This window comes from Lagenorhynchus albirostris, chromosome 20, assembly GCF_949774975.1.
Source record: "Lagenorhynchus albirostris chromosome 20, mLagAlb1.1, whole genome shotgun sequence".
Classification (NCBI taxonomy): Eukaryota; Metazoa; Chordata; class Mammalia; order Artiodactyla; family Delphinidae; genus Lagenorhynchus; species Lagenorhynchus albirostris.
Window position 1 is genome coordinate 51,264,403 of NC_083114.1, and position 24,941 is coordinate 51,289,343.

The following is a 24,941-nucleotide window of genomic DNA, read 5'->3' on the forward strand; positions in this document are numbered from 1 at the left end:
GCCCCACCCCAGGCTGTGAAGTCGGAGTCTCTAGGGGAGGCCTGGGCTCCTGCAGTTTTACTGCCTCATCTGAACATCAGCCAGAGCTGAGAGGCCCCGGGCTGACCCTTTATGCGCTTACGCATCTCCCTTAGGTGTAGTGGCCGCTCTCTGAGAACCAGCTCAGAGGAGGCAGAGCCGGAGGGGCAAGGAGAGAGGCCAGGGGTAAGGGGAGGCAGGGAGCAGCCTCGAAGCAAATTCCTCTTTCCTCCCACCTCGTCTGGTTGACAAAAAGGGCCACAGGCTGGGGACCTTTGGTGGCTGTGTGTGTCTGGCACAGAGAAGGCACCGAGCAACTGTATACAGGGTAAAAATGGGTGGACAGTGATGGGGCTGGGAGGGGGGTGGATGGGTGGGGGTGGGGGTGTGTGCTGCGCTGGCCACCCAGGCTCTTCTAGTTGATGCTTTCACTGGGTGTGGTCGTGGGGGCAGAGATGGGGAGGTGGCCGAAGATGTGAGGTCTTCTGTTCGCTTTGGCCCTGGCTTCACAGGACACGCTCTTGGAAAATGAAAACCATGTCGGTGTAAAATTAGAGCTTTGACTGAAAGCCAGCCTTGAACACAATTTGTCTTCTGTTCTTTAACTGAGAAGCTGAAAGAGTCTCAGTGTCCGGAGGGGATCTATAAGACTTCTGGTTTCTTGTTCAGCTTTCCAGGTGAAATCGCATCCAAGCGTGGCTGGCTCCCAGCTCTTGAGTTCAGCTTTCTCTTCGGTGGGCTTCCTGGTCAGGACCCCCAGCATCTCCTTCCCAAGGTCTCTTCTGCGTCAGAACCCAGTGTCTCCCGCTGACTGTGAGCCCCCCACTTCCCCCCTTCCTTCCTGGCCTGGCCCCCATCCCCCACTAAGCCAGCGCTATCCTCCTAAACATTGGACAGCCTCTGACCCTGGATGTGACCGGATGCGAAATGAAGAGGACTGGACAGAGGGGTGAGTTGTTCGTAGCGCTCGATTTCGTAGTCACTTTAAAGACCTGCCCTCTATTCTGAGATTATATCCTTTCTACCTTTTGGTGTTAGAAGGTTCTTGGTTTTATAAAATGATGGGGATGTTGGATGGCAAATGCTTTAAAAATTGTACTTACTCAGAGAATAAGGTGGCCATCCATGCTCATTCCCTACTTTTCTGTTTTGAAGTTTTGCCGCATGGAGCAATCCAGGTGAGGATGCCACAGGGCGGGGCTTCCCCCGCATAGGGATGGAATTCGGGTGGAGGCACGGGAAAGAGCACTGCTGTTCCAGAACCCCAGTGACCCTTTTGAACACCTCGCTTTCCACCAGCCTAGGCATTGGGAGGACATTCATCTGACGAGCATTGATTGAGCACCTGCTGTATGAGAGACACTGGGTCCTGGGGATACCAAGACGTATGACACCATTCCTGCTCTCGGGTGGGAGGGATAAGACTAAAAGGCAAAAAGTGTCACTTGATGAGAAACAAAGTGCCTTCAGAGGACAGAACCATTGCTGGCATCACATGTCCCCCCAGCAAAGCCACAGTGTTACCTGGGTTAGTAACTGGGCCTGGAGTTCCTTTCTGTTAAATGGGACAGAAATCTACACCTCAAAGACAATACCTGGCGCTTTTCAGATCAACGTATGTGTATATGTCGGCGCCTGCCTTTTACGCGTAAACCCGTATCACGGCATTTTATGGTCATTTGTTAGTGTGTGAGCTTCACGTTGGTGGTAAAGATCGGGGAGAGTGATGTTCACAGGTGTGGAATAGGTGTGTCATTTTGAATCTTCAGGGTTAGCTGCAATCTGTGCTTTCTTCTTATGGCTGGTCCTTTCCGCATGTGTGCGTGCTAGAGAGAAGGGGAGAGAGAATGGGTGGCCTGGGATAGAAAATGGTTCCTGCTGACTCACATGATCCGTTTTCTCATTGCCTGAGTTTCTAGCGAGATCAGCCAGAAGAAAAATCAGGATGAGAAAGGGTTTCCTGGTTGAAGAGGAGACCATTTTCGGGGTGTGGTATGTGATTTAAGATTTGGTGCCCTGGTCCTGAGATGGGATGAAGTGTGCTGTTTGGGTACATGCGTGGCTTCTCTGTGGTCCAGCTGTTCCAGGGGTCAGCATGCATGCTTGCCGGCTGGAAGGCCACCCTGGGACAGGGGACACGGCGGTCCTGGGAGGCCCCCTGGGTGGGAAGGGGAGCAGTCGTTGCTGGGCACTTTTGCCTCAGGGGGACACAGCACGGTATGGATGGAGCCCCCGCACCTGGAGCATGCGTCCTGTGCCGGCATCGCTGACCACACCGCGACCAGCTCTTTCTGACTCGGGGCCCGCACACGCCCTCCTGCCGGGCTCCTCTCCGCACTCCTTTGCCTGGTTGGCTTCTCATCCTTTGGCTCCAGGACCCCCAAACCAGGAAGCCTGTCTTCCTTATTCTGCATCACGGTTTCCTCTCTTTCCCCTTCATGGCACTTGTCACAATTTATTCTGTCGTACTTGTTGGTTTACCTGTTTCTTTGCTGTCTCCCAGCTGGACTGCGTGCCTGTGTCTGGGAAAGGAGAAGGGCTCCGAAACTATTTGCTGAAAGATTGGTTTTATTTCACCCTTTCAGCAATCCTAGGGGTAGTGATGATTTTAGCTGCGTTTTGCAGGTAAGGGAACAGGTGTCTGGAGGGTGAGTCACCTGCCCGTGGCCACCCATGTGGGCTGTGGCAGAGCTGGCCCTTGGGTCCCTGCCTGGCCCCCAAACCATGCCTCCTCGCTGCCACCCTGGATCCTGTGCAGGCAACGTCCTGACCCCATGCACAGGCCCCTCTCCTTCTATAAGACATGAGGACACAGAACAAACAGAGAGCCCACTATTCCTCAGTGCTCTCTTCCATCAGAGCAGCGTGTCCAGACAGACTCCCAGAGTGTCGAACACACTGCAGCCAACAGCCCTTCAGCTGACCTGCCCAACTGGAAGAGGGGCAGTGGCCAGCTTACTGGGGGGACACGACTCCCACTGTCTGCAACTTCCGGGAGTCAGCCACAGGCAGGAGGGAACCAGCTGGGTTTTCCCCTGGAGACTCCCCCGGCCACCTGCTGTCCCCTTCCTCTTATGGCAGAGTGGCCTGACCAGCTGGCCTTGCCTTGCAGCCTGGGGTCCAGTCAAGAAGTCTCCTTGGGCTTCCCTGGTGGTGCAGTGGTTGAGAATCTGCCTGTCAATGCAGGGGACGTGGGTTCGAGCCCTGGTCTGGGAAGATCCCACATGCTGTGGAGCAACTAGGCCCGTGAGCCACAACTACTGAGCCTGCGCGTCTGGAGCCTGTGCTCCGCAACGGGAGAGGCCACGACAGTGAGAGGCCTGTGCACTGCGATGAAGAGTGGCCCCCGCTCGCCGCAATCAGAGAAAGCCCTTGCACAGAAACGAAGACCCAACACAGCCAAAAATAAATAAATAAAAAAAAGAAGTCTCCTTATTTTGTGCTTAACAGAGACTCAGATGGCCCTCCGGCAATGCTGGCCTGGGGGCCCGTATCCCCAAGCAGGGAGGGGACTGTCCATCTCCAGAGGTCCTTGCGTTAACACAGAGCCTCTATCACCAGGGAGCAGTGCTCCTCCCCGGGCCCTGTCGGGCTGGTTGCTGCCAGCACCCCCCAGGCAGCCATCAGGGAACCCGAGACCCCGGCCTGAGCGCAGCTTCCCAGTCACCCCTCTCCACCGCCTCTAAGCCCAGCACCATTATTCCTACGCTTGCACGGTGACCCGAGGCTGGAGAGCGTGGGCGTCGATGGGGAGGAGGTGGAGGGAAGGCATGCAAGGGGGCTCTTAAGGAGAAGTGGCTCCTGGGTTCCTGGCACCCGTGTTAAAAAGAAAAAAAAGACCGTAGGAAACCAGCGATGGAGCACCGAGGGGGAACGTTTCACTGCCCAGCCAGGACCCTGAGGCAGTACAGTATCTATTTCAACAACTTTAGGGATGAGGTTCGGGCTGGGGGTGGGGGAATTGGGTAGACCTTTTCAAGCCAAAAGGCAGGAACTGTCTCCGTCCCAAGTCTCCGAGTGTCGCTGGCTGGCGAGACCCCGGTTCGGGTGTTGGCTGGGGTCTGCTGAGGATGTGGGGTCCCTTACTCGCATCACAGGGTCCGAATGTCCATTCAGGGCTGCGCCGGTGTGAGTGGCTAGTGGCCAGGCCAGGGTTTATGGCTGTACCTATTTGACTTCATTTTATCTTTTTAACTCTGCAGGGTGGACGTCATCATTCCATTTTATAGATTGGGGTTGGGGGTGGCTGCTCAGAGGGGTTAAGACACTTGTGTGGGGATGCAGAGCCAGGGTTTGGACCCTGGGCTGTTCACCTCCTGGGCTCCTGACTCTTGTGCAGGACGTTCAACCACCAAGCACATCAGCCTCCAAGTCCGCCGGGCTCGCTTCAAATTCTGACTCCTCCACCTAAGAGACCTGGGGCTTAGGGTCTCTCAGAATTCATTTCCCGCTCCGTAAAATGAGGGAATACCAGTCAACTCTCCTCCAGGTTGGAGTGAGGATTAGATGAAAAAATGTATGTAAGACCCTTGGTGAAGTGCCTGCCTTTACCCGCCCATCTGCCTGGGTTGGGGAATGAGGTTTCCATTGAAATTTTCTTTATTTTTTAAAAATAAATTTATTTATTTTTGGCTGTGTTGGGTCTTTGTTGCTGCGCGCGGGCTTTCTCTAGTTGCGGTGAGTGAGGGCTACTCTTTGTTGTGGTGCAGTGGCTTCTCTTGTTGCAGAGCACGGGCTCTAGGCGTGCAGGCTTCAGTAGTTGTGGCGCACTGGCTTAGCTGCTCTGCGGCATGTTGGATCTTCCCGGACCAGGGATCGAACCTGTGTCCCCTGCATTGGTAGGTGGATTCTTAACCACTGCAACACAAGGGAAGTCCCGAAATTTTCTTTAAATAGAGGGGAAATATCCAGACAAATGGAATCTTGGCTCACTACACATGCACACACATTCATATCTATCTATTCACACAATGTACATATATTCATATATACACATATTTGTAGCTCTCTATGTATATATATCTATACATACATAGATATACATATATATTCATATCTATATACATATATTTGTATATACATATATTCATATCTATCTATGTACATAGATACATATATTCATATATGCACACATATTTATATCTATATATACACATATTCATATCTATTTATATACACATATATTCATATATACATATATATTTATGCACACATATACATATATTCATTTATAGCATGTATATTTATAACTATGCATACATATATTCATATCTATACATATGTTTATTATGTGTACATATACATCACAAGTTCATATCTATTTATATACTCATATATTCATGTATACGCATATGTGTATCTATGTGTATACACATACATATGCACATTCGTATCTATATACACATATACATATATTCATATCTATGCACACATATACATATATTCATTTATATGCACATATATTTACACCTCTCTATACACACATATATACACATGTGTTCATATCTATCTATATACACACATATGCACATACTCCTTTTGCTTTTCTTTTCTTGGCTGGAAAGTTGGAGGTTTTTACTCCTCCCTAGGAATAATGACATCACAATGACTTTAGAAGCTAAAAGTTCTGCTAAAGGAGAAAGGTTGGTCACTTGCTGGTGTGAGGGGCAGCCTCTCTCCTCTGGTCACGGGCTGGCAGCTGAGAGGAGCCTGCATCAGCCCTCGGCTTATCTTCCCTTTCTCCAGGTCTCTGACCTGTCAAATCAGCAAATTAACAGGAGAATGTGGAGAAAGATGAACTTGACCCGCACCTATGAGGCTTAAACATATGGTAATGCAATTAGCAGCCTTCGCAGCCTGATGAAGCCTCTCTAAAATGCTGAGAAAATACCACTAAAGAAAAATGCTTAAGAGCCTCTTCAAACTTTCCAAAATGTGAAGTGCGTCCTTCTGGAGAAAATGGCAATCTAGCCTCCTTTCTCCAAGGTTCAAGATTAATTAGGGGCTTATTTAGTGCATGAATGAGGAAACAAATGAACTCTTGGATCACAAAGCATTGAAACCAATTTTGTAATCATTTTTTTTTTTTACAATTACATTCCTATCATAAAAGTCTTCATTAGACGTTGTCACGAGCGTGTGTTGTGTTCGGGAAGTGTTACCACCCTGGGTTTTTGACAAGACCGCAGTCCCTTCCCATTAAAGAGGGCTCTTATAACAAAAGCCTTTTCTTTCTTTTGAACAGCAAAGGGCCGCGGCTTGGAAGGCTAGTCTGGGCTGCAGCAGGGGTGGGAGTGGGGGGGACATGCAACTCCCTACTAGCCCTCCTCAACCTGGGTGCACCTGCCTTTTCTGTAGGCGTGGCCCCTTCCCAATCGGGACAGACTGATGAGGTGCTGGGTGAACGTATCTGGCTCCCTGGATGGTTTGTTCGTTTTTTCGGTCATTTGTGATGACAAGACAGGCCTGGGGAGAGACATGAGTCCTGCATACCTCTTTCTCCCCCACTGGGTGAAAGAGCCATCGGGTGGGTGGCAGCCAGGGCTTGGGGTGAGACAGAGGCCGCCATTTGTTGAGAGCCTTTGTGTACCTGATGCTGTTCCAGGTGTTCAACAGCAAGGATGGTACCAGGAGTTAGTGATTCAGAGTCCGGGTCTGGGGTCAAAATGCCTTGGGCTGAATGCAGCTGACCACTTCTTAGCTGCATGATGCTGGATGAATGCTCCCAGCTCAATATATGAGTTTCTTCATATATAAAATAGAGGTAGAGATAGTATCTTCCCTTTTCTCATAGAATGAATAAATGAAATATTGTGTATAAGAGGATTTAACTGAACGTTCAGTCCATAGAAAGTTCACAATAAAGCACAGCTTTAGTTACATCAAAAAATAATGTCATCTACATGACAAAGCTGCAAGGTATGATTTTTCTTATTTTCCAGATGAGGAAACAGAACTCCAGAGATGTTAAGGAACAAGTCCAAGGTCACACAGCGTGTCTCCTGTCCTGGGGTCCTGGGCAGATCAGACTCTTTTTTCTTTTTCTTGGCTGCGCGGCTTATGGGATCTTAGTTTCCCAACCAGGGGTTGAACCTGGGCGCTCAGCAGTGAAAGCGCGGAGCCCTAACCACTGGACCGCCAGGGAACTCCCCCCCAGACTCTCATTTATATGTTCGGTTTCTATAGAGATATTTGTGGCCTCTGGATCAACCCTCATTCCTGTGTCTGTGTTAATTAGCTCTAAGAAGTACACTTGGGTCTGCTGCAGCCAACATTATCCAGAAGGGCTGGCTAATGATCCCTGGAGATGCCAGGGATCTTCTTCTTCGCGTAGGAGGGCACCTTTTGTGTCAGGATCTGGCTTACCTGGCCATTTTGGTGAATTATCCTGTCTTTGCCCAGGGCTATGTTATGTCCTGGCTCCTGTTCACTGTGGACGATGACCCTCACCCTGGAGGAGCTCTATGTTTTCGAAAGTTAATGGAGCAGGCACAGGACCAACGCGGGCATTGGCGGGAAAGCAGGGGTCCTGTCTGAGAAGCACTGAGTGTGGTTTCGAGGTGCAGTCTGGGAGGTGCAGAGGTGTTTCTCCACTCGGCTCTTCTCTGGGGCAGGAAACAGCCCCAAGGCTGCTCCAAACTTGGAATCTCGGTGGAGAATTCACCCTCACTGCTGTACACCCTCAGCCACCACTCCCTGCAGCTAAAGAGAGACAGGGTGGCATTTGCATTCCAGAGTTACTTCATGTTTAGGATAGGGCATTCCCTGGGGCTTTGGACATGCGTATCTTTGGGTGCTGCCCTGGAGCAAGAAAGGATGACCCCAGAGGAGGGCGTGGCAGCGGCCTGAGCTCCAGGAAATCTGGCCTCCTGAGGGTTGGTCAGGCCTGCGGTGGGTGGGCAGCCCCCTGCCCTCTGCAAGGCCCTGCTCGTTTGTTCCGTCACCAGAGCTTGCTGTCCTCGACGGACAGGAAGGTGGAAGGAGACAGCGGCCTTCCGAGCGCCTGGAGGGCTGCAGCGACTCAGCTACCAGATGAAAACGGGAGATTCAGAGAGAGCAGGCTTGGATTTGCATCCACTTTGCATTCATTTGCATAGGACCAAGTTCTGCGGAGACCACGCCTCTCACTCATCCTTCTGTGGGGGTGGGGAGGGGGGGCTCCTCCGAGTCCTCTCCTTTGGAGAAGAGGAGGGGGGCCAGCCGGAGGAGGACGGGGCCCCTGCCCAGGGCTGCAGGGGCGGGGTGCAGGACTGGCTCTCCTGAGGTCCAGCGTTCCCTGGGAAAACTGCCGGTGGGCAGGGGAGCTCTCCTTCCTTTTCTTGGGGATCATTTTCTCTCTTAAGCCAAAAGCTTGCTGTGCTAACGAATTGGCCCTTGTGGTTTAATCTCAGTTTGGGTCACTTGGTTTTCTGTGGCTGCCAGTAGCACAGCGGTCCTGAGGGCTTAGAAAGGGAAAAATGCATTGTTCTGGGTTTGAATGAAGTACAGAAATTCTGCCATTGTGATCACTTCAGGTGACCGCAGGCTCAGCTGGCCCCTCCCTGGCACTCGCCGGCCTGCAGACCCCCTTCGCCATGGCAGGCCAGGCTAAGCTCGGAGTCTGGGGTCTTCAGTGAGTCCCCTAGGACCTACCCGGGGCCTTCTGATGAAGGGGATTCATCCTAGAGGGTCTGAAGCCTTTACCCTTTCCCGGTTAGAAAGTGGAGGGATTGAGACTGAGCTTTGCGTAGGCTTTGGTGTGACTGTGCCCTCGCTGGACCCCTCACACCCTGACACCGAATTCCAGAAAGTGGAAAACAGTGATGGCAACCTCAGCTACATTTGACCTCTCCTTTGAAAATGGGCAGTAGCCGACCGGCTCATTGCAGAGGGCTTCTATGCCCAGCAGACAGGAATCCCTTCGGGGAGCTTCGCTGGTGGTCCTGTGTCAATTGTCCGACAAAAGCAAATCCCAGCGCCGCCTCTTGCTGTGTGATCCTGGGTGGGTCTCAAATCTGAGATCCAGGGGTCAGTGGCATCTGTCCTCCGTGAAGGGTATTCTCAGGGCTGACACCTCCCTTTTCCCCTTCACCACACCTCCACCTCAGTTTAATCAGTTCGGCATTTAGGGCAAAACTCAACCCTCAGCCCTGAGGATCTAGCAGAGGTGGGTCCTGGGATCTGACCTCAGCCAGTGCCTGTCAGTTATTCTTGTTCTGCCGACGGGAGCCCAGCCTGGGGCCTCAGCCACGCCAGGAACACGGTCCTCCCTTGGAAGAATCAGGCGAGTGGCATTTGCCACCGAGTACCACTGATGGCTTCAAAGGAATCCACAGCTCCCATCCCCCTCCCCACACTGAGAAAAAAAGAGAAGGGGGATGCAGTGGGGAGAGGCTGAGATCTGAGAAACGCTAAGCAATAAAGGACTTTAAAATAGATTTACTTTAATTATATACTTCGGTAATTTGCTGTAGTTTCCCATCCCATTATTAAATTACAACGGTAACTCATCTAATGGATTTGCACTGAGAAAACATTCATTTTATTTTATTATGTTTTTGTGTGATAGTCTATAATGAAGGCAACAGAGTCTGCCCTTGTACCCAGAATAGGCCGCGGTGGAGGTGTGTGGTGGGGATGAAGGTCAGAGGATCAAGTGGAAGGTCACGATGCTAATTCCTAGGGCAGCCAGGGGCTGTCAGCCACAGGAGCTGAAGGTGGGGGGCTGGCAGGGTGGGGTGATTTGGAAAGAGAGGGCCTGGGGTGGGGTCTCAGGGGTGGAAGCGGGAGGAGTGGAGGATGCTGGGGGCAGGTGAGCCACCCCTTCCCGCTGAGTGAACAAGACGGATTAAACGGGGTACCACCTCCTTCCCTCTGGGTCTGAGCAGACCAGGGGTGGGGGGGCGGATGTGGGGGGAACTGGGAGTAGGTGTGGAATGTTTCTCTTTATCCTCTGCTTGGCCGAACTGCAGAGGTGAGGAGAGAAGGACGAAGATGTGAGAGGGGGTGGCAGGAGTGGCTAAGGACGTCCAGGAACAATTTTCATTTTCTTTGGTGCGGAAGGAGCATCTCCAGAGAAATCCAACGCCACCTGGCCTCGCTCCATGACCCTCAAGTCCAATCCCAGTCTGTGCTCTGATGCGGCTGGACGCGCTGAGTTTGGCATTAATGCCTCTCCTGCTGGGGTGGCTGAGTTTGGAAGGTTCCAGTCTTGGTGGAACCATCCTTGCTTCTCTGTCTCTCTCTTCCCCACATCCTCTGAGCTGATGTCCTTGGCCACCCCTGAACCTCAGCCGTCACTCTGCCTGGGTATCCGACAAACACAGAGATTGAAATAACGTAGGTTTGTGGTTCCCACACCTTGTTGTGGCAGGGATTGGAGATAAGCCACTGGTAGTAATAATAGAACAATAATGACAAAAACATGTTTTAAGCATTTACCATTTGCTTGGCCTTTTTAAAGCACTTTATGCGTTGCGAGGCAGCTGTTGATAATCATTGCTCCTCCTTTCCATACAAGGAAACGGAGGTTAGGTCAGTCAATAAGACAGGTAAGTTCTAAGTGCCTGATGGAGACCGTAACCTGGTCATGACCCCAAAGCTCTTGCTGTCACCTCTGGTCCTCAAAGGTTAATGTGCCAAAGAGTCACTGCAACAGGCCACAGGCCTGGCTGGAGAGAGACCTTTACAGGGAGCATCTCAGGCGGTCGTGCTACCGGTGAGACGGGACGTGTTGCAGCCGTGGTGGTGGCTCCAGGGTTACCCGCGAGGCCTCTCACGGCCCCAGCTGCTCCTTTTTCTTCGTCGTCTCCTGGTCTGCCTCGGTGCACGGAAGGCGCCCTGGATCCATCTTGCTCTTCAGGTCTGGCCTCTGGTGGCCTGCCTGGCCCCGCCCCCTTGGGGATGGGGACGTGGCCCAGACTTGGGTCTGCCAGGTGGGTCCAGATGCTCGGCACCTGGTGAGGGTCCGGCTTGCAGGCCCTGCCTGCCTGCCCCTCATTGTACCCAACCTACCCAGGCCCACGGGATGTCACACCTGCACCTGCACCTGCAGCTCACCCCACCTGTCACACGAAGGGCTTTGTCCTGTCCCGCTCTGTGCTCCCCTGGACCCCTGGTCCTCTGTGGCCCCTCTGCCTTGTCCCCAGTTATTTCCCAGGCTTCTACTTGGCCTTGCTCTCAAGCTCCAAGCCACCCCTTCAGGTTCTACTAGGCTCCCCCAAACCCTCGGACTCAGGGCTGCTCCTGGAGGGACTCACGCCTGCCTCACCCCAGCCACGAGGGCAGCCTCTGAGCTGCAGTCCCAAAGCCCACCCTGTGTCCAGGTCACTTGCCATGATCTCGCCTTACGGGGTGAGTCTCTACCTGGTCCCAGCTCAGGCCTCCCCCGCTCCCCACCAGAGACTCACCACGCCCCTAGGCTGTGTGCCTGCCGTGGTCTGACGGGAGGAGGTGAGCAGGGAAAATGCATGCTCACCTGCACACTGTCACGGGAACAATGCATCCCGCAGGGACTGGTAGCTCTAATCCATTGTCACCTGTGCTTGGCATATTAGAAAACCAGAGGACCAAATGCCTCCCTGTCTATATGCACAAAGACATCCAGGCAAGTCAAAATAAGTGAACGACATACTGTGTGTCTTATTTAATGAATCCCTGGCAACCAAGCTTCTTCATAATAAACAAATGAACAAGTGCAATTCACCAGCCACTCCAAGCAGGGTAGTACTGGTTTAGCACCGCACCAGAGGCACTGAGATGTTTATGGAAAATCGCTTGGGAGGGCGAGTGTAATTAATGGATAAACTCAAGCACCTTAAGGCAAATTAATTTGTCTCCAACCTTGAGCTTCTCAGCCAGGGATCTAGGGAGGAGAGGAAGGGGAGGAGGTGAGTTCTGCTTCTCCTGATTTCCCACCCTGTGGACTCAGGTACCTTCATCGGCTGCCCCAGGTAACTCAGTGGGCCCGCCTACGAGTTGGAACCGTATGTGTATGCATGTTTGTGGATTCCCAAAGTCTGTTATTTCAGGAGCGGCTTTGAGATATTCTGAGCACCAGCATCTTGGTTCCCTTCCTGAAGATCTGGGACATGTCCTTGTGCACCTTCTGTGTCACCGTAGCCGTGCATGTTGCTTCCACCCCTGGCAATCCCACTCTTGACATTGCAGTGCTTCTTTAAGATGTACTCTCTCCACCATACGGTAACGTCTTTCTCAGGCAGTGTCCTGGTTTAGGAACCGGGGGGACATGGAGGGCACAGCACCTCGAGCTGCCCCCTGGGAAGCCTCTGATCCCTGCTGTTCTCCATAGAGAGTGTTTTAGCAGCAGAGTGAGTCTTGATTGTGAAATTGGAATGAGTTCATGTCTCCAGTTGGTGGGGAGCTTTTATTTCTGATCTGGTTTATTGACCATTTATTTCTAAATTACAGTCCTCCCTTCACCCTCTGCTTGTATTGCACGTTTGGTTTCCCGGGAGGCGTCCTGAGCCTGTGGGACGTTCATTAGAGAATGAAAGGAGTGAAGAAGCGGGTGCGGGCAGAGGGAGAGTCTGGATGAGGCTGGCCTTCAGAGCTGTGCTGGGCTGGGCTGAGCCAGCCAGTCCTTTATACTTCATCCATAGGTCCTGGGACGTGGCCCCCAAGGGAGGGTGAGGCCCTGGGCAGGGCGCGTCTCTGCAGCTGAGGCCACCCCGAGCGTGCTGCCAGCTGGGGGCAACGTCTCCAGCATTAAAGGGGCATCTGGGTGGCATAGCCCAGTGGCCACCCCTTTGTGGCAGTGGACGGGGGCAGTTGCTTGGGGCTGGCCTCACTGGCCCTCCAGTGTGGCCTAGGAATCCCAACTTGGCCTCTGTCTTATTGCTCCTCATGTTCTAGCCACTCCATTCAAGTTCTCTTTGTCTGTGTAGAAAACTCCTACACATGCAGTGAGACCCAGATCAAATTCCCCTCTCCAGCCATCTGTGCTTCTCTCCCCTCTCAGGGCTCCACAGTGCCTCCTCCCTACCTTATCCTCGGATTCACTTTCATCCCATGGAAATGATTTCTTACAAGCCTGCCTCCCCGCCCGCACCGACCCTGAGTGCCCTGGGGTCAGAGACCATCTTTGATTTCTCCTTGCGTCTTTGGCACCTAGTGCCGTGCCCGGAACTGGGAAGATACTCATTGGCCTTGTTGGATGAATGATGGAGTGAGAGCAAGTGAGGCGTGGTGGGGCACCCTTTTCCAGCCTCGCAGGCCCCCCAGCTGTCAGACCCCAGGCAGAGCCCCGCCCCAGCCCAGGGGCCTCATGTCTGCTGATCTCTTTGGCAGGAAAGGCCCCGTCATCAGGGGCTTAGCTGCCCCCTGGGGAAGTGAGACAGATAGGCCCTGTTGCTCACACTGACATCATTCCTTGGCCTTTGTTCTCTTTGGCAAACCTCCCTGGATTCTTGGCGGCCAGAGCGTCGTCAGTTTGATGGATGGGCTAGGTTTACAAGGAGCTCTTCCTCTTTGTTTTAAACTCTCTCGCCTTTTATGACTGAGAGAGTCTGGGAGTAGAGGAGGGGGTGATGGCTCATCCTTGCAGGGCTGCCACCCGGCCCTTTAAAGGTTAAGTGTATTTATGTGGCACGTACAGGAGGTTGCGGGGCCTGACAAAACAGGAGAAGGATGATTAATGGCTGGGGTCCTGCAGTCTTGGGATGGGCCGCTGCTGTGGCAGCGGGGAGGGTGGCCACGGCTGCCTCCAAGGTACCACCCAGGCAGCACCCGGCTCTGGCCTTCAACTGGCTTGGGGCACAAGCTCTCCTGGACCAAGAGGAGGACTAGGGCATCTGGAGGGGAGCCTGGAGGGAGGATGGGGAGATGCTCTCTTGGAGACGATGGGAGTGCTGGGATTTGCACAGCGCTCTCCCTGACCCCTGAGTCCTGCCTTCTCTGCTGCCCTAATAACAGTGGACAAGGGTTCTGGGACCCAGTTCCAGTGCGTGTGTGGTTTTCCCCCCACGCCCCAAGCAATTCTCTGACACCAACTGGATGTCCTACAATTCAACTCAATTCTGACATAACCTACCTGGAGACTTACAGGCTCAGCCCCATGAGACTGCCCTCACTTCAGAAGTCATCACAAACCCAGGTTGTCACCTGTGCTTCTGACTGACCTCACACGACTGGGCTTCCAATGACTCCTGCCTGGGGTTTGATTAGTTTGCCAGAGTGACTCGCAGAACCCAGGAAACCCTTTTATTCACTGGCTTATTATAAAAGGATATAACTCAGGGGCAGGCGGATGGAAGAGGTGCACAGGGCTAGGTGTGGGAAAGAGGGTGGAGCTTCCGGGTCCGCTCTGAGTACCCTCGCCAAATCTCCATGTGCTCACCAACCCGGAAGCTGGTTCTTTTGGGTTTCACGGAGGCTTCATGACGTAGGCATGATTGATTAAATCATTGGCCATTCGTGATTGATTCAACCTCCAGTCCCTCTCCTCTCCTGGAGGTCAAGGGAGTAGGACTGAAAATTCCAACCCTCTAATCACAGGGTTGGCTCTGCTGGCAGCCAGCACCCCCCATCCTTAGGTGCAGTTCAAAAGTCACCGTAGACCCAGTGGCTTAAAAGAACAGACATTTTATTCTCTTGCAGTGTGGAGGCTGGAAGTCTGAAATTAAGGTTTTGGTGAAGTTGGCTCCTTCTGAGAAAATGTCTCTGGCCTCTCTCCCTGCTTCCTTGGCGGCCCCTGGCTCACAGACACATCAATCCAATCTCTGCCTCTGTCATCCCATGGCCTTCTCCCCTGTGTGTGTCTGTGTCCAAATTTCCCTTTTCTTATCCTTATAAGGATAAGAAGTCATTGAATTTAGGGCCACCCTCATCAGTATGACCTCATCTTAACTGAGGATATCTACAAAGACCCTATTCCCAAAGAAGTTTGCATTCGCAGGTACTGTGGTTTGAACTTGACCATGACCTTTTGGGGGAATGCAGTTCAACCCACAATAATTCAACCCACACAGACATGGAACTCGTGAGCATCCCATACTGTTCTTAGTGTCACTCTCTGGCCCTCTTCCCACATTTGACCCCCCTAGACCAACACTCCAGGATAAAGCCCAGTCGAATGGGTCCTGGTGACAGTAGTGTGGTACCAACAAGGGTAGCCAGCCGGCGCCAGCCTTGGTGAGATGACTGATCTGGAATTTCCAACCATCCAGGGGACCATGGAACTGTCCATTTAAGCCATCCAGACTGCACAGCAACGGGACACTTCGGGGAGAGGACCCTGGACTGAATACTCAGGGCCCCTTTGTGGGAAGTGTCTGGCCACCTGCAGGCCTCTCAGTGAAGGGTGGACAAATGACCTTGGAACATGGCCCCTGGGGGACATCCCGAGTTTCTCCAGGGGATTTTGCTTGAGAAAGTAGCTCATTGGGAAAGGACAGCCTGGGGCAGCCTGGGAAAGCTGGGCTTGTCCCTGGCTCTGATATAAGGCTAGGTGGATGTTTCTGGCAGAGCGGAAGGGGGTCCTCGGCCACGGTCTCCAGACCTGTTCTCTGGAGGCCCTGACCCAGAGGCCCTGCCATGTGAGCTTGTCTATAACCCTGGAGAGAGGGCATTTGCTGTCTCATGAGGAGGGCAAAAGCTTCTGAGTTGATCCAGCCTGAGGTTGAATCTTAGCACCACCTCTTATTAGCTGAGTGCTGTGGACCACCATTCCTATGTAGAAGCCCTAACCCCTTGGGGCATTTGGGGGGTAATTAGGTTTGGATGAGGTCATGCGTCTAAATCCCTGGATCCCTCATAATGGGATTAGTGACCTTAAGAAGGGGAAGAGACACCAGAACTTGCGCACGCTTTCTCTCTGGGCCATGTGAGGACACAGCAAGTCGGCAGACGTCTGCAAACCAAGACAAGAGCTCTCACCAAGAGCTCGGTCTGCTGGTACCTGATCTTAGATTCCAGCCCTCAGAACTGTGAGAAATAAATGTCTTGTCTGAGCCCCCCAGCCTATGGTATTTTGTTAATGCAACCTGAGCTAAGACACTGAGTAACCTTGAGCAAACTCCTTCGTCTCCCTAAGCCTCAGGTTTCTCATCTGCAAAATGGGAATAATGAGTCCCACTTCACAGGATTCACGGAGACTGAGACGATAGCAGGGGCACACAATACCCATCTTGGCACCGGCACAGGATGGGGCCTTGGTGACTATCAGCCCCCAACGCTCCCTTCTCCTGAGCTGGGGAGCAGAGTTTAGCCTGCCCTTAAATGCTTTCCTTGGAACTACAGGCTGATTCCTACCGCCGGGGAGTTGGGGAGGGTGAGCCAGCGATCAGAGCAGGTGGGGAGGTGGGAACTGGACAGGGGGTGGACAAATGGTAGGCGATATGGTACTGGCGGGCGGCGAGGTGGTCCTACCACTGAGGCCCAGGCCCAACCCCTAGCTCAGGCAAGGCATCCACCCAAGGAAGTGTGGATGACAGCACGTGTCCCTGAACTCCCAGGCCTGTACGGGCACCTCACATATCCAGCGTCGGTATTTGGTCTCCAGGGTGACCCGTTAGCATCTCCCTATGTCACCCAGTGGTGGGTGTGGACCCAGGCTGCACATCAAAGGCCCTGGAGCTTAGAGCTTGAGCCAGATTCTAAGGGAGACCCTGAGAAGGCAACTAGCGCCAAAGGATGCCAGCCAGCTGTGTTGGGAGCCCCCATCCCAGCGGTCCTGTGGAACCGTGAAACCGAAAAGCCATTTGTAGGGTAGATTTGCACAGTGGCTGGTTCTTCCCAATGGGCGGTCTTAGGCTCATTCTACTCGTTCCTTAGAAGAGGCTCCCCAGCAGGACTGTCCCCAGGTGTCCAGGCGCAGACAGCTTGCCCTCTCTATTTGCTCCCTCTTCCCTATCTCACCCCACCCTGCGACCCCGTCGTCCTGGGGTCAACTCCCAAAGAGCCTGCTGCCTCTGCCTTCAGGGCAGCTTGAGCCAACACAGCAATGGGGGCATCTGTGTGTTTGCAGGAGGGGGCCCCCTGTGGAGAGCAGGTTGTTTGGGGGAACGAGGCATGAACACGTCTGTACACGGAAGCTGGACGGCAGCCACACAGAGGGAAAGGCGGGAGACTGAAGGAGTTGGAGATATAATTGGTGGAACCAGAGGCCCGGGGGAGGCAGCACAGCTGGGGCCATGCACGGGCTGGGGAGTGAGGCGGGAACCTCAAGTCTCAGGGTGGGAAGGAGAAGAGAGGGTGTCCTGAGGAAGGAGGAAGGAAGCATGCCTGTCCCACGAGCTGGTGGTCCCTCAGCATTGGGGAGGGTGAGAGTGGGGCGAAGGCTGCCAGGTTCTGATCCCTCCTGGTGTACCGCCCAAGTTGGCAAGCAGTCTGACCCTTTTCGACCTTGTTTTCCAATCACCCTAATTGGGGGAATAGCTCCTCCCCTTTGAGACAACTGATGAGAAAGTGCTTGGAAATGAAAAGCATCGTTGGCCGTTTACGATTTTATGATGTATCTCATGCTGCATGATGACACTGTCAAACATTAGTAATTCGGCTACTTCCAGATTTGTAATAATGATCGATGCCCCCAAGACTATTAAAGTGCCATTGTAAGTGTTTACATTATTCGCTTGGGTGAGTGGAGCTTTGGAAAGGGAAAGAAGGAAGCTAGAAGACTGACAAACTTCTGAAAACAAGCAGAGCTTGCAGGAGCATCCTTCTCTCCCCGAGAGCAGAATTGGAATCCGAGTGTGTCCTGGTCTTAGGTCACAGTCCCAGGCATTTTCTCATCTGACACTCACAGCAGCCCAGAGACAGGCAGACCCAGTGCACTGACACCTTTGAAATGAGTCTCTTCAGGGGAGCAGCAGGGAGGGAGGGTGTGTGTGTGTGTGCGCGCGCCACTCACACATACCGGAAGTCCAGGGATACACTGACACAGAGGCTGTTGGGTTAACTCTGCCCCCATATTTCCTCTCTCTGAAAGGCCTCTGCAGAGCCAGTCCAGCTGCCCCCGGGTGCTTTTTAGAACCGGGTTAATGAGCCATGTCCTCAGCTTCAGTCCACCTGTGAGGTGGGTCCCTCTGCCCCGCACTCCCTTCCCCTCTATCAGCGACCCTCTTCGTGGTCACTGTGCTGTCCAGCAGTGGGGACATTGGTCGTGATAACAGTTGCTCTGAGGCTTTGCCAAGGCGACCTGAAAGGGGCACATTCTCTTCACTGTTTCCATCTAGTAGTTTGTGGCAGACTGGGTTCTCGTTTCCACTTCCTCCTTCCCTCCCTGGATAGAATCTCACACTTGCGTCTTTTGCGGGGGGGCCTTGCAGCGCTCCCCACTAGAGGGGGCAGAACTTGCCCCCTCCCTGTTGACCCCGGGTGTGACCACACGGAGTGTTTGTGGACGTGATGTGGGCAGAGGATTTAAGTGTGGGTGCGGGACTGGGACATTCGCCGTGAGCAGAATGGGCCACCTGCAGCTGCCGGTCCCAAAGGGAGACACTGCACCCTGGAATTGCCCCTGCTGACCTGTGCCCATGAATAAGAAAAAAAAGTCAATGCTTATCATTGTAAATCATTGAGATTTGGGGAATTGTCTCTTACGCAGCATTATCGCAGCAATAGCTGATGAGTTCGTAGGCCATTCATTCACTCGACAAATATCAAGTGGTCGCCATGGGTTAAGAGTGCGGCTAGGTGCTGGAGATGGAAAGACAGGTCGCTAGATTGTCCCTAGCCTCCATGGGCCTACTGTATAACAGAGCCCTGGCTTTCAAGCTGTGGGGAGACAAGAGAAAGCCTCTCCCCCATCACCTGGGCGTTCTTCAGAGTTTGGGGTGGTGAGGATGGGATTGGGCACCCGAACAGGCAGGACGCACCACTGCTCACCCAGAGCTACCCCCCTTCTTACAATCTGGATTATGTATTGGGGTCCTGAGTAATCCTTTTCCCCAGTGATCCCCCTGTCCTGTCCCTCAGGCCCCACTGGGAAGCAGGGGCGAACAACAAAATCTTCTTCCTCTTTCTCCCTTTTTCAAACACCAGATCTGGACGACAGCTTAGGACTCATCTAGATCTACCACCTCTTCGTGTTCTCACCTTCAAAGAGACGGGCCCAGGGTCCCACGGCCACAGGGCGCAATGGCCCTCCCCCTCGTCCTGGGGATAAAGCCACACACACGCTCCACTGCCGTGAACCCCTCTATCTGCCGTGTCAGGCGAGTCCCCCCTGGTCTGTTGGTCCTCCCAAGCCACACACACTGATGGTAATCAGGAATTGGTGCTTTTATCACGCCAGCTTCTCTTTGCCAGTGGGCGTCTGCAAGGGTCTGCAGGAGAATTAAGATGAAAACTTCCAGGATTGTCTACTTTTCAGGAGCTCTAGGCAGACAGCAGACACAGCCTGTCAATCCCTCAAGAGCCACCGAGGTCGTTTGTGTCATTAGACTGGGCAGCGTCATGTAACGGGATGGAGATGCTGAGCTCTGTAAGGATGCCTTAATCACACTGTTTCTATGTTTTGGCCACACCGTGCAGCATGCAGGATCTTAGTTCCCTGCCCAGGGATCGAACCCGGGTCAGTGGCAGTGAGAGTGCCGAGTCCTAACCACCGGGCCGCCAGGGAACTCCCAATCACACTTCTTCTTATGTGTTGCTTCTCACACGCCCCGTGTTACTGGCAGGTCTCGATTGCCCAGGCCTCAGTGTCCTGCTCCGTGAAGTGGGTGATCAGACACTGCTATGCCTCACTGGGGCTCAGGTTTTCTCAGAATTCAGGGCATGATTTATTTCTATTATCTTCACCAAAAACTTGTGTCTAGTCACCTTTTCTCTAAATTTTCTCCAACTTTCTGTTCGGTGTTTTTCAGGTTAATGAAGAACACGAGAGGCTCTTAAATGTTCTTTTAAGGCATTTCTTGACACCACTGAAGTTTGTTCACAGGGGGACCCACCTGGGACAATCCCTTCGCTACCTGCCTCACTTCACTGTGTCTTGATCGCCCTGGCAGTGAGATCAGGACGCCGTTCTGCGTCTGTTCTAACAGGTGGTGAGTCTGTGGGCGGTGTAGTGGGCATGAGAGGGGGGCAGCTGTGATGGGCTGGCTGGGGGGAGGGGGATTCCTGCCTTCCTGCCTGGGGTTGAAGGAGATAGTCCTGCCTTTCAGAGTGTGAAGAGATCAAGGGGAAGGGGGACTGAGGAACAGAGCTGTGGGTTCCCTCTTTCTTCACCCTTACCCCCCAAAACACCCCACTGTGGAATCGTTCAGAGAACTGGGTTCTGGAATCCAGTGGCCCTGGCCTTCTGGCTCCCAGCGCCTCCCCAGCTCTCACCCCGTTTCATGGTCTCAGTGGGCCTTTGCTCCAAGAAGGGAGCCTTTATTTGCTACTTTCCTCCCTTCCTTCCATCTGTCCATTCATCCATCCATTTCTCATTTAACGAAAGGGACCACTTCTTGTCTCCTACTATTGAGAACACAGCCAAGTTTTTCCCCAGTAGTTACAAAAGCCCAGCAGCTGGGCTGAATCCACGTTTTGGGGAGGGAGGCAGGCGGGTGGCTTTTGTATCAGGGCCAGGCCTGCCTGGGGTGCAGGTGCTCAGCTCCACGCCAGGATCCAGGCGGGCCGTGGACAGCTGGCTTCCTTGCTGCCAGGGGCCGGTTGCTGCATCTCAGCACATCCCTGCCCCCAGGTACCCAGCTGGTACAGGGACATTTAGCAGAAATGAGCAGGATTGAAAGCGATAAGGAGATGGGGTGACCCTCCCCCCACTCCAGGGAGACCTGGAGGCTGTCAGGTGAGTGTGATGCCACCTTAAGTCCTTGGTGAGCAGAGGCCATGCCCCTAGTGGGCAAATGGCCTCTGCTCACCAAGGACTTAAAGCAAAGCTCTTTAAAATTAGTGGCCAGTTTGGCACGCACGTAAGCGACCTTGTAGACTTCCTCTTCATTTTCAAATGTCCCCCGAAATCTTTTCCTGCTACCATGGACTGGAGTGTCTCCTTCCTCCAGCCCCATCTGAGTTGGGGGGAATTGGACACAAAGGTCAAAGGACAGAGATGCTGGAAACAGCTCCCGGAAAGCTAACGCAGAGCTCAGTGACACAGTGACAGCCCTTGCCCTGCATGGTTCATCTCATCCCTCAAAACCTGTGTGTTGGGCTTCCCTGGTGGCGCAGCGGTTGGGAGTCCGCCTGCCGATGCAGGGGACATGGGTTCGTGCCCCGGTCCGGGAAGATCCCACATGCCGCAGAGCGGCTGGGCCCGTGAGCCATGGCCGCTGAGCCTGCGTGTCCAGAGCCTGTGCTCTGCAATGGGAGAGGCCGCGACAGTGAGAGGCCCGCGTACCGCAAAAAAACCCCCCAAAAACCCAAAAACCTGTGTGTCTCGGGAGGTGACTGGAGATCACACCTGGGGGAAGGAGAGTGGGGGTGGGTAGGGCCAGCTCAGGCTGGTCCGAGTCCAGAGCCAGGCGCCTGCCCTTGCTGGGTGGCTTCTCTCTGTCTACAGCTGGCCGCCACCTTTGCTCAGCCCGCTCCGTGAAGCAGGAGGGCACCAGGATGATTGTTGGCTGGTCTCCATGGCAACAGCTGATGAGTCTGCATCGGGAGATGGCAGGGCTGCCAGCCTGAGCCTTGGAGTGGGAGCTGGGCGGCGATGGCAGGGGCTGGTGGGAGAGAGGAGCTGGAGGGTTGGGGGGTGCAAGATGGGTGGCTCTCCCAGCAGCCATTCGGAAGATGCTCCGTGTCCCATCTCAGTCAGGTCACTGGTTCCGGGTGGCGTTTTGCTCTCTGTGCTGAGAAAGTTTGTTCATTCCACATATATTCCATGGACATCGACATGTGTTGGGCACTGAGCACACAACTGGCTACAGGACCCAGTTTTGCTCTTAGGAGATTCTAGGTCCGGGTGGTTGGGGGGGACAAGTAGTCAGGTAATTCCAGGCCACCATGATTGATGCTATGATAGTAGAAGTTTGGGGCACGATGTAAGCCCCCAGGGGAGGCACCTAACCCAGACTTGGGGGCAGGAAAGGTAACCAGGAGAGAGGAATGTCTACTTGGCTTCCTGAAGGATGAAGGAGTCAGTCGTGAAGAATGGGGGCGAGAGAGCCATGTGGAGGGAGGAGAGGGGGGCAGGGAGAAAGGAGAGAGGGAGAGGAAGAGGGAGAGGGAGGGAGAGAGACAGGGATAGACTGGGATCTGCGAGCTTCTGAGCGGCTAGAGCCTGGAACCACGCTAGGGAGGACAGAACAGAGAGGGAAGTGGGGCTAGTCCTGGTCCAGATTAGGAGGGAAGGGGGTGCGTTTGGTCCTCACAAGACCCTGAAGTGGGCATCCTCACCTCCACCTCTCACCTCGTAGATGAGATTGAGGTTCAAAGAGGTGCAGCTGGTAGGGGAGAGGGGGCCCAGCTCTGACTCTGGGGGTGGGTTCTATGGTGGACTCCCCCATACCGAATCTGGGGGTCCCGGCGTAGAGTTGGGTGGGGTTTGCCGCGCACAGCAGGCTGCCTGTCCGGGAGACTCACCCAAGCAGAATTTCCTGACCTTGAGGGGGATGATGCAGAGAGTGGGCTCTCAGGACCCTGACGAGAGCCCCAGAGGAGAGCAGACCCCCTCCTGGGGAGCGCTCTGGGGTGAGGTCAGCTTTCTGTTCCTCTCTGGACATGTCAGCTATTTCACAGCTCGGGAAGCAGAGCCCAGAGCAGGGCCGGGGCCGGACACTCTCCGGTCAGTGCTGTGGCTGGTGCTGTGAGCTCTCACCCTCCGGAGGTCAGTTCCAGTTGCCGCTGCCACGGCTGGAAACGCCATCCACCCCTGGAGCATCTGGTCTGAGGAAGAACCTCGTCTCGCCAGTCCTTTTGCTGTGTCCTGTTTCTTACGTCCTGATGATCTAAAGGCAGCATTAGTGTCTGAACTAAGATGCTGCATGGAGATAAGCCAGCCAGACTAACTCCCCAAAACCTCCGTGTTTAGAGAAACGAAGGCCTGGAAGGTTCTGTGGCTGAACGCTAGAAAAACAGCTTACATCCCCCGCCTGAAGAAATGGTCAGGAAATCCCCTTGTTCCCGGGTGAGGAAAAGCAGCACTGCGAGCGGAGGCAGTGAGTGCCTACAAGCCTGGGCCCCTCAGCCGTCAGTGGGCAGGGCCTGCTGTCCTGGACCAGGCCGGGGAGGAGGTTAGGAGGGGCGGGGCTGGCTGGTGAAGGCAGGGGGACTAGTGGAGTTACGAGAGGGTGTGGGGACTGTATTTGGGATGAGAAGGCGTCGATGACCTGTGTGATCTGTCAGGCAAGTGCCTGTGTTCCTCCTGTGCGCCAGGTTCTGAGATGGGAGCCAGTGGAGAACATGGCGAGGAAGGAGAGGATGGAGAGGAAGGAGGGGACGGAGAGGAAGGAGGGAACAGAGAGGATGGAGGGAACAGAGAGGATGGAGGGGACAGAGAGGAAGGAGAGGATGGAGGGGACAGAGAGGATGGAGAGGACGGAGAGGAAGGAGGGGATGGAGAGGAAGGAGGGGACGGAGAGGAAGGGGGGATGGAGAGGATGGAGAGGAAGGAGGGGACGGAGAGGATGGAGGGGACAGAGAGGAAGTAGAGGACAGAGAGGATGGAGGGGAAAGAGAGATTGCTGCTCCTATGTCCTTGGCTTCCTGAGGGTCGCTGGGCAGTGCTTGCTTTCACGGTGGGTGTCTTTCTGCTCTGCTCTCCCTCCTTCCCTTTCTCCCCAGGACCCTCACACAGGCACACTCACATGTGGTCACACACGTGGGCATTTGCGTATGCACACTCGTGCACGTTTGCACACATACCTGCACACTTGAACACAGCTGCATTTGGACGCACATGTACATGAAACACACACGTGCACGCACACACATTTGCATGCCTAGGTATTTGCATACAAATACCCACCCACCCATGTGCACACACACCCATGCACACACGTACACTTGTACACACCCTTGCATCTGTCTCTGCAGTCTCCCTTCTCTCCCCGGGAGCCTCACCTGCCTCCCCTCCACTGGAAGGGTAGGGGCCTGGCCTTGTCGCCCATCTGTCTGCCTCCTGTCTGTCTGTCTCCCAGTGCAGGGGGGCCTCCTGAGGACCGGCTGCCAGCACCGCCACCCAGCGGAAGTCTCCGAGTGGCAGAGGCTGAGAGGAAACCGCACTCTCGCTCAGGGCGCGCGCAGCTCCTGTCCGCTGGGGGAGGAAGGGCAGCAGAGGCTGGGGAGTCGCCTGAGAGGCAGGGGTGAGATGGCCCAGGGGAGGGAGGGTGTGAAGCTGTTTCTCCCAGTCCCTTTTCAGTGTCAAGGACGAAGCTAGGCCACAGTGCTGCAGGGGAAGAGAGCCCCGTGTTCCCCCAGGTTGGGGCTCCCAGGCACTCTGGCCCCCACCCCATCTCCCGCTTCCTGGTCTCATCTTCTGGGTCTTTACACAGCCTGCGGTGGGCAAAGGGCCCTGAGGGAAGTCTCGCCCTGCCTCTTCCAGGGAGTGCCCTCAGCCCAGGCACGGGCCCTCGGGTACCAGCGCCCCCTAGAGTTGTGTGGTGCGGGGTGACCCCTGTCCCATACCCGCTTTGGTTCTTCGGCCCAGCTCTGCCTCAGTCATGGAGGAGGAGGTCTGGGGCTCTGGGGACAGGGCCGCCTGGGAGTTTGGGCTTCCTGGGTCTGGCTATGGGGGAACACCCATCCTCCATCCTCCTGTCCTGCCCCTGGGGGGTGGGAGGTACTCGCCTGGTGTGGAGAAGAAGGCTCATTCAGGGCCTGGCTGGGTGATTCAGGGAGAGAATGCCACTGCTGCTCCCAGTTTACGGGCAAGAAATTGGGGTCATGGTCCTGATCACACAGCTAACAGGTGGGAAGCTGGTTTGAGTTGATGTGAACCCGGGCAGGCTGGTTCTTTTTTAAAAAATTTATTTATTTTTATTTTTGGCTGTGTCTTTGTTGCTGTGCACGGGCTTTCTCTAGTTGCGGCGAGCGGGGGCTACTCT

General features: G+C 54.1%; 1 long non-coding RNA gene across 1 annotated transcript; it reads left to right on the forward strand.

Moving 5' to 3' along the window:
• Nucleotides 1–499: 499 nt before the first annotated feature.
• LOC132511166 (uncharacterized) lies at nucleotides 500–3,412 on the forward strand. The gene is made up of 3 exons (XR_009537538.1): nucleotides 500–967; nucleotides 1,318–2,010; nucleotides 3,131–3,412. It is a non-coding gene; the product is annotated as an uncharacterized LOC132511166 (long non-coding RNA).
• Nucleotides 3,413–24,941: the final 21,529 nt, after the last annotated feature.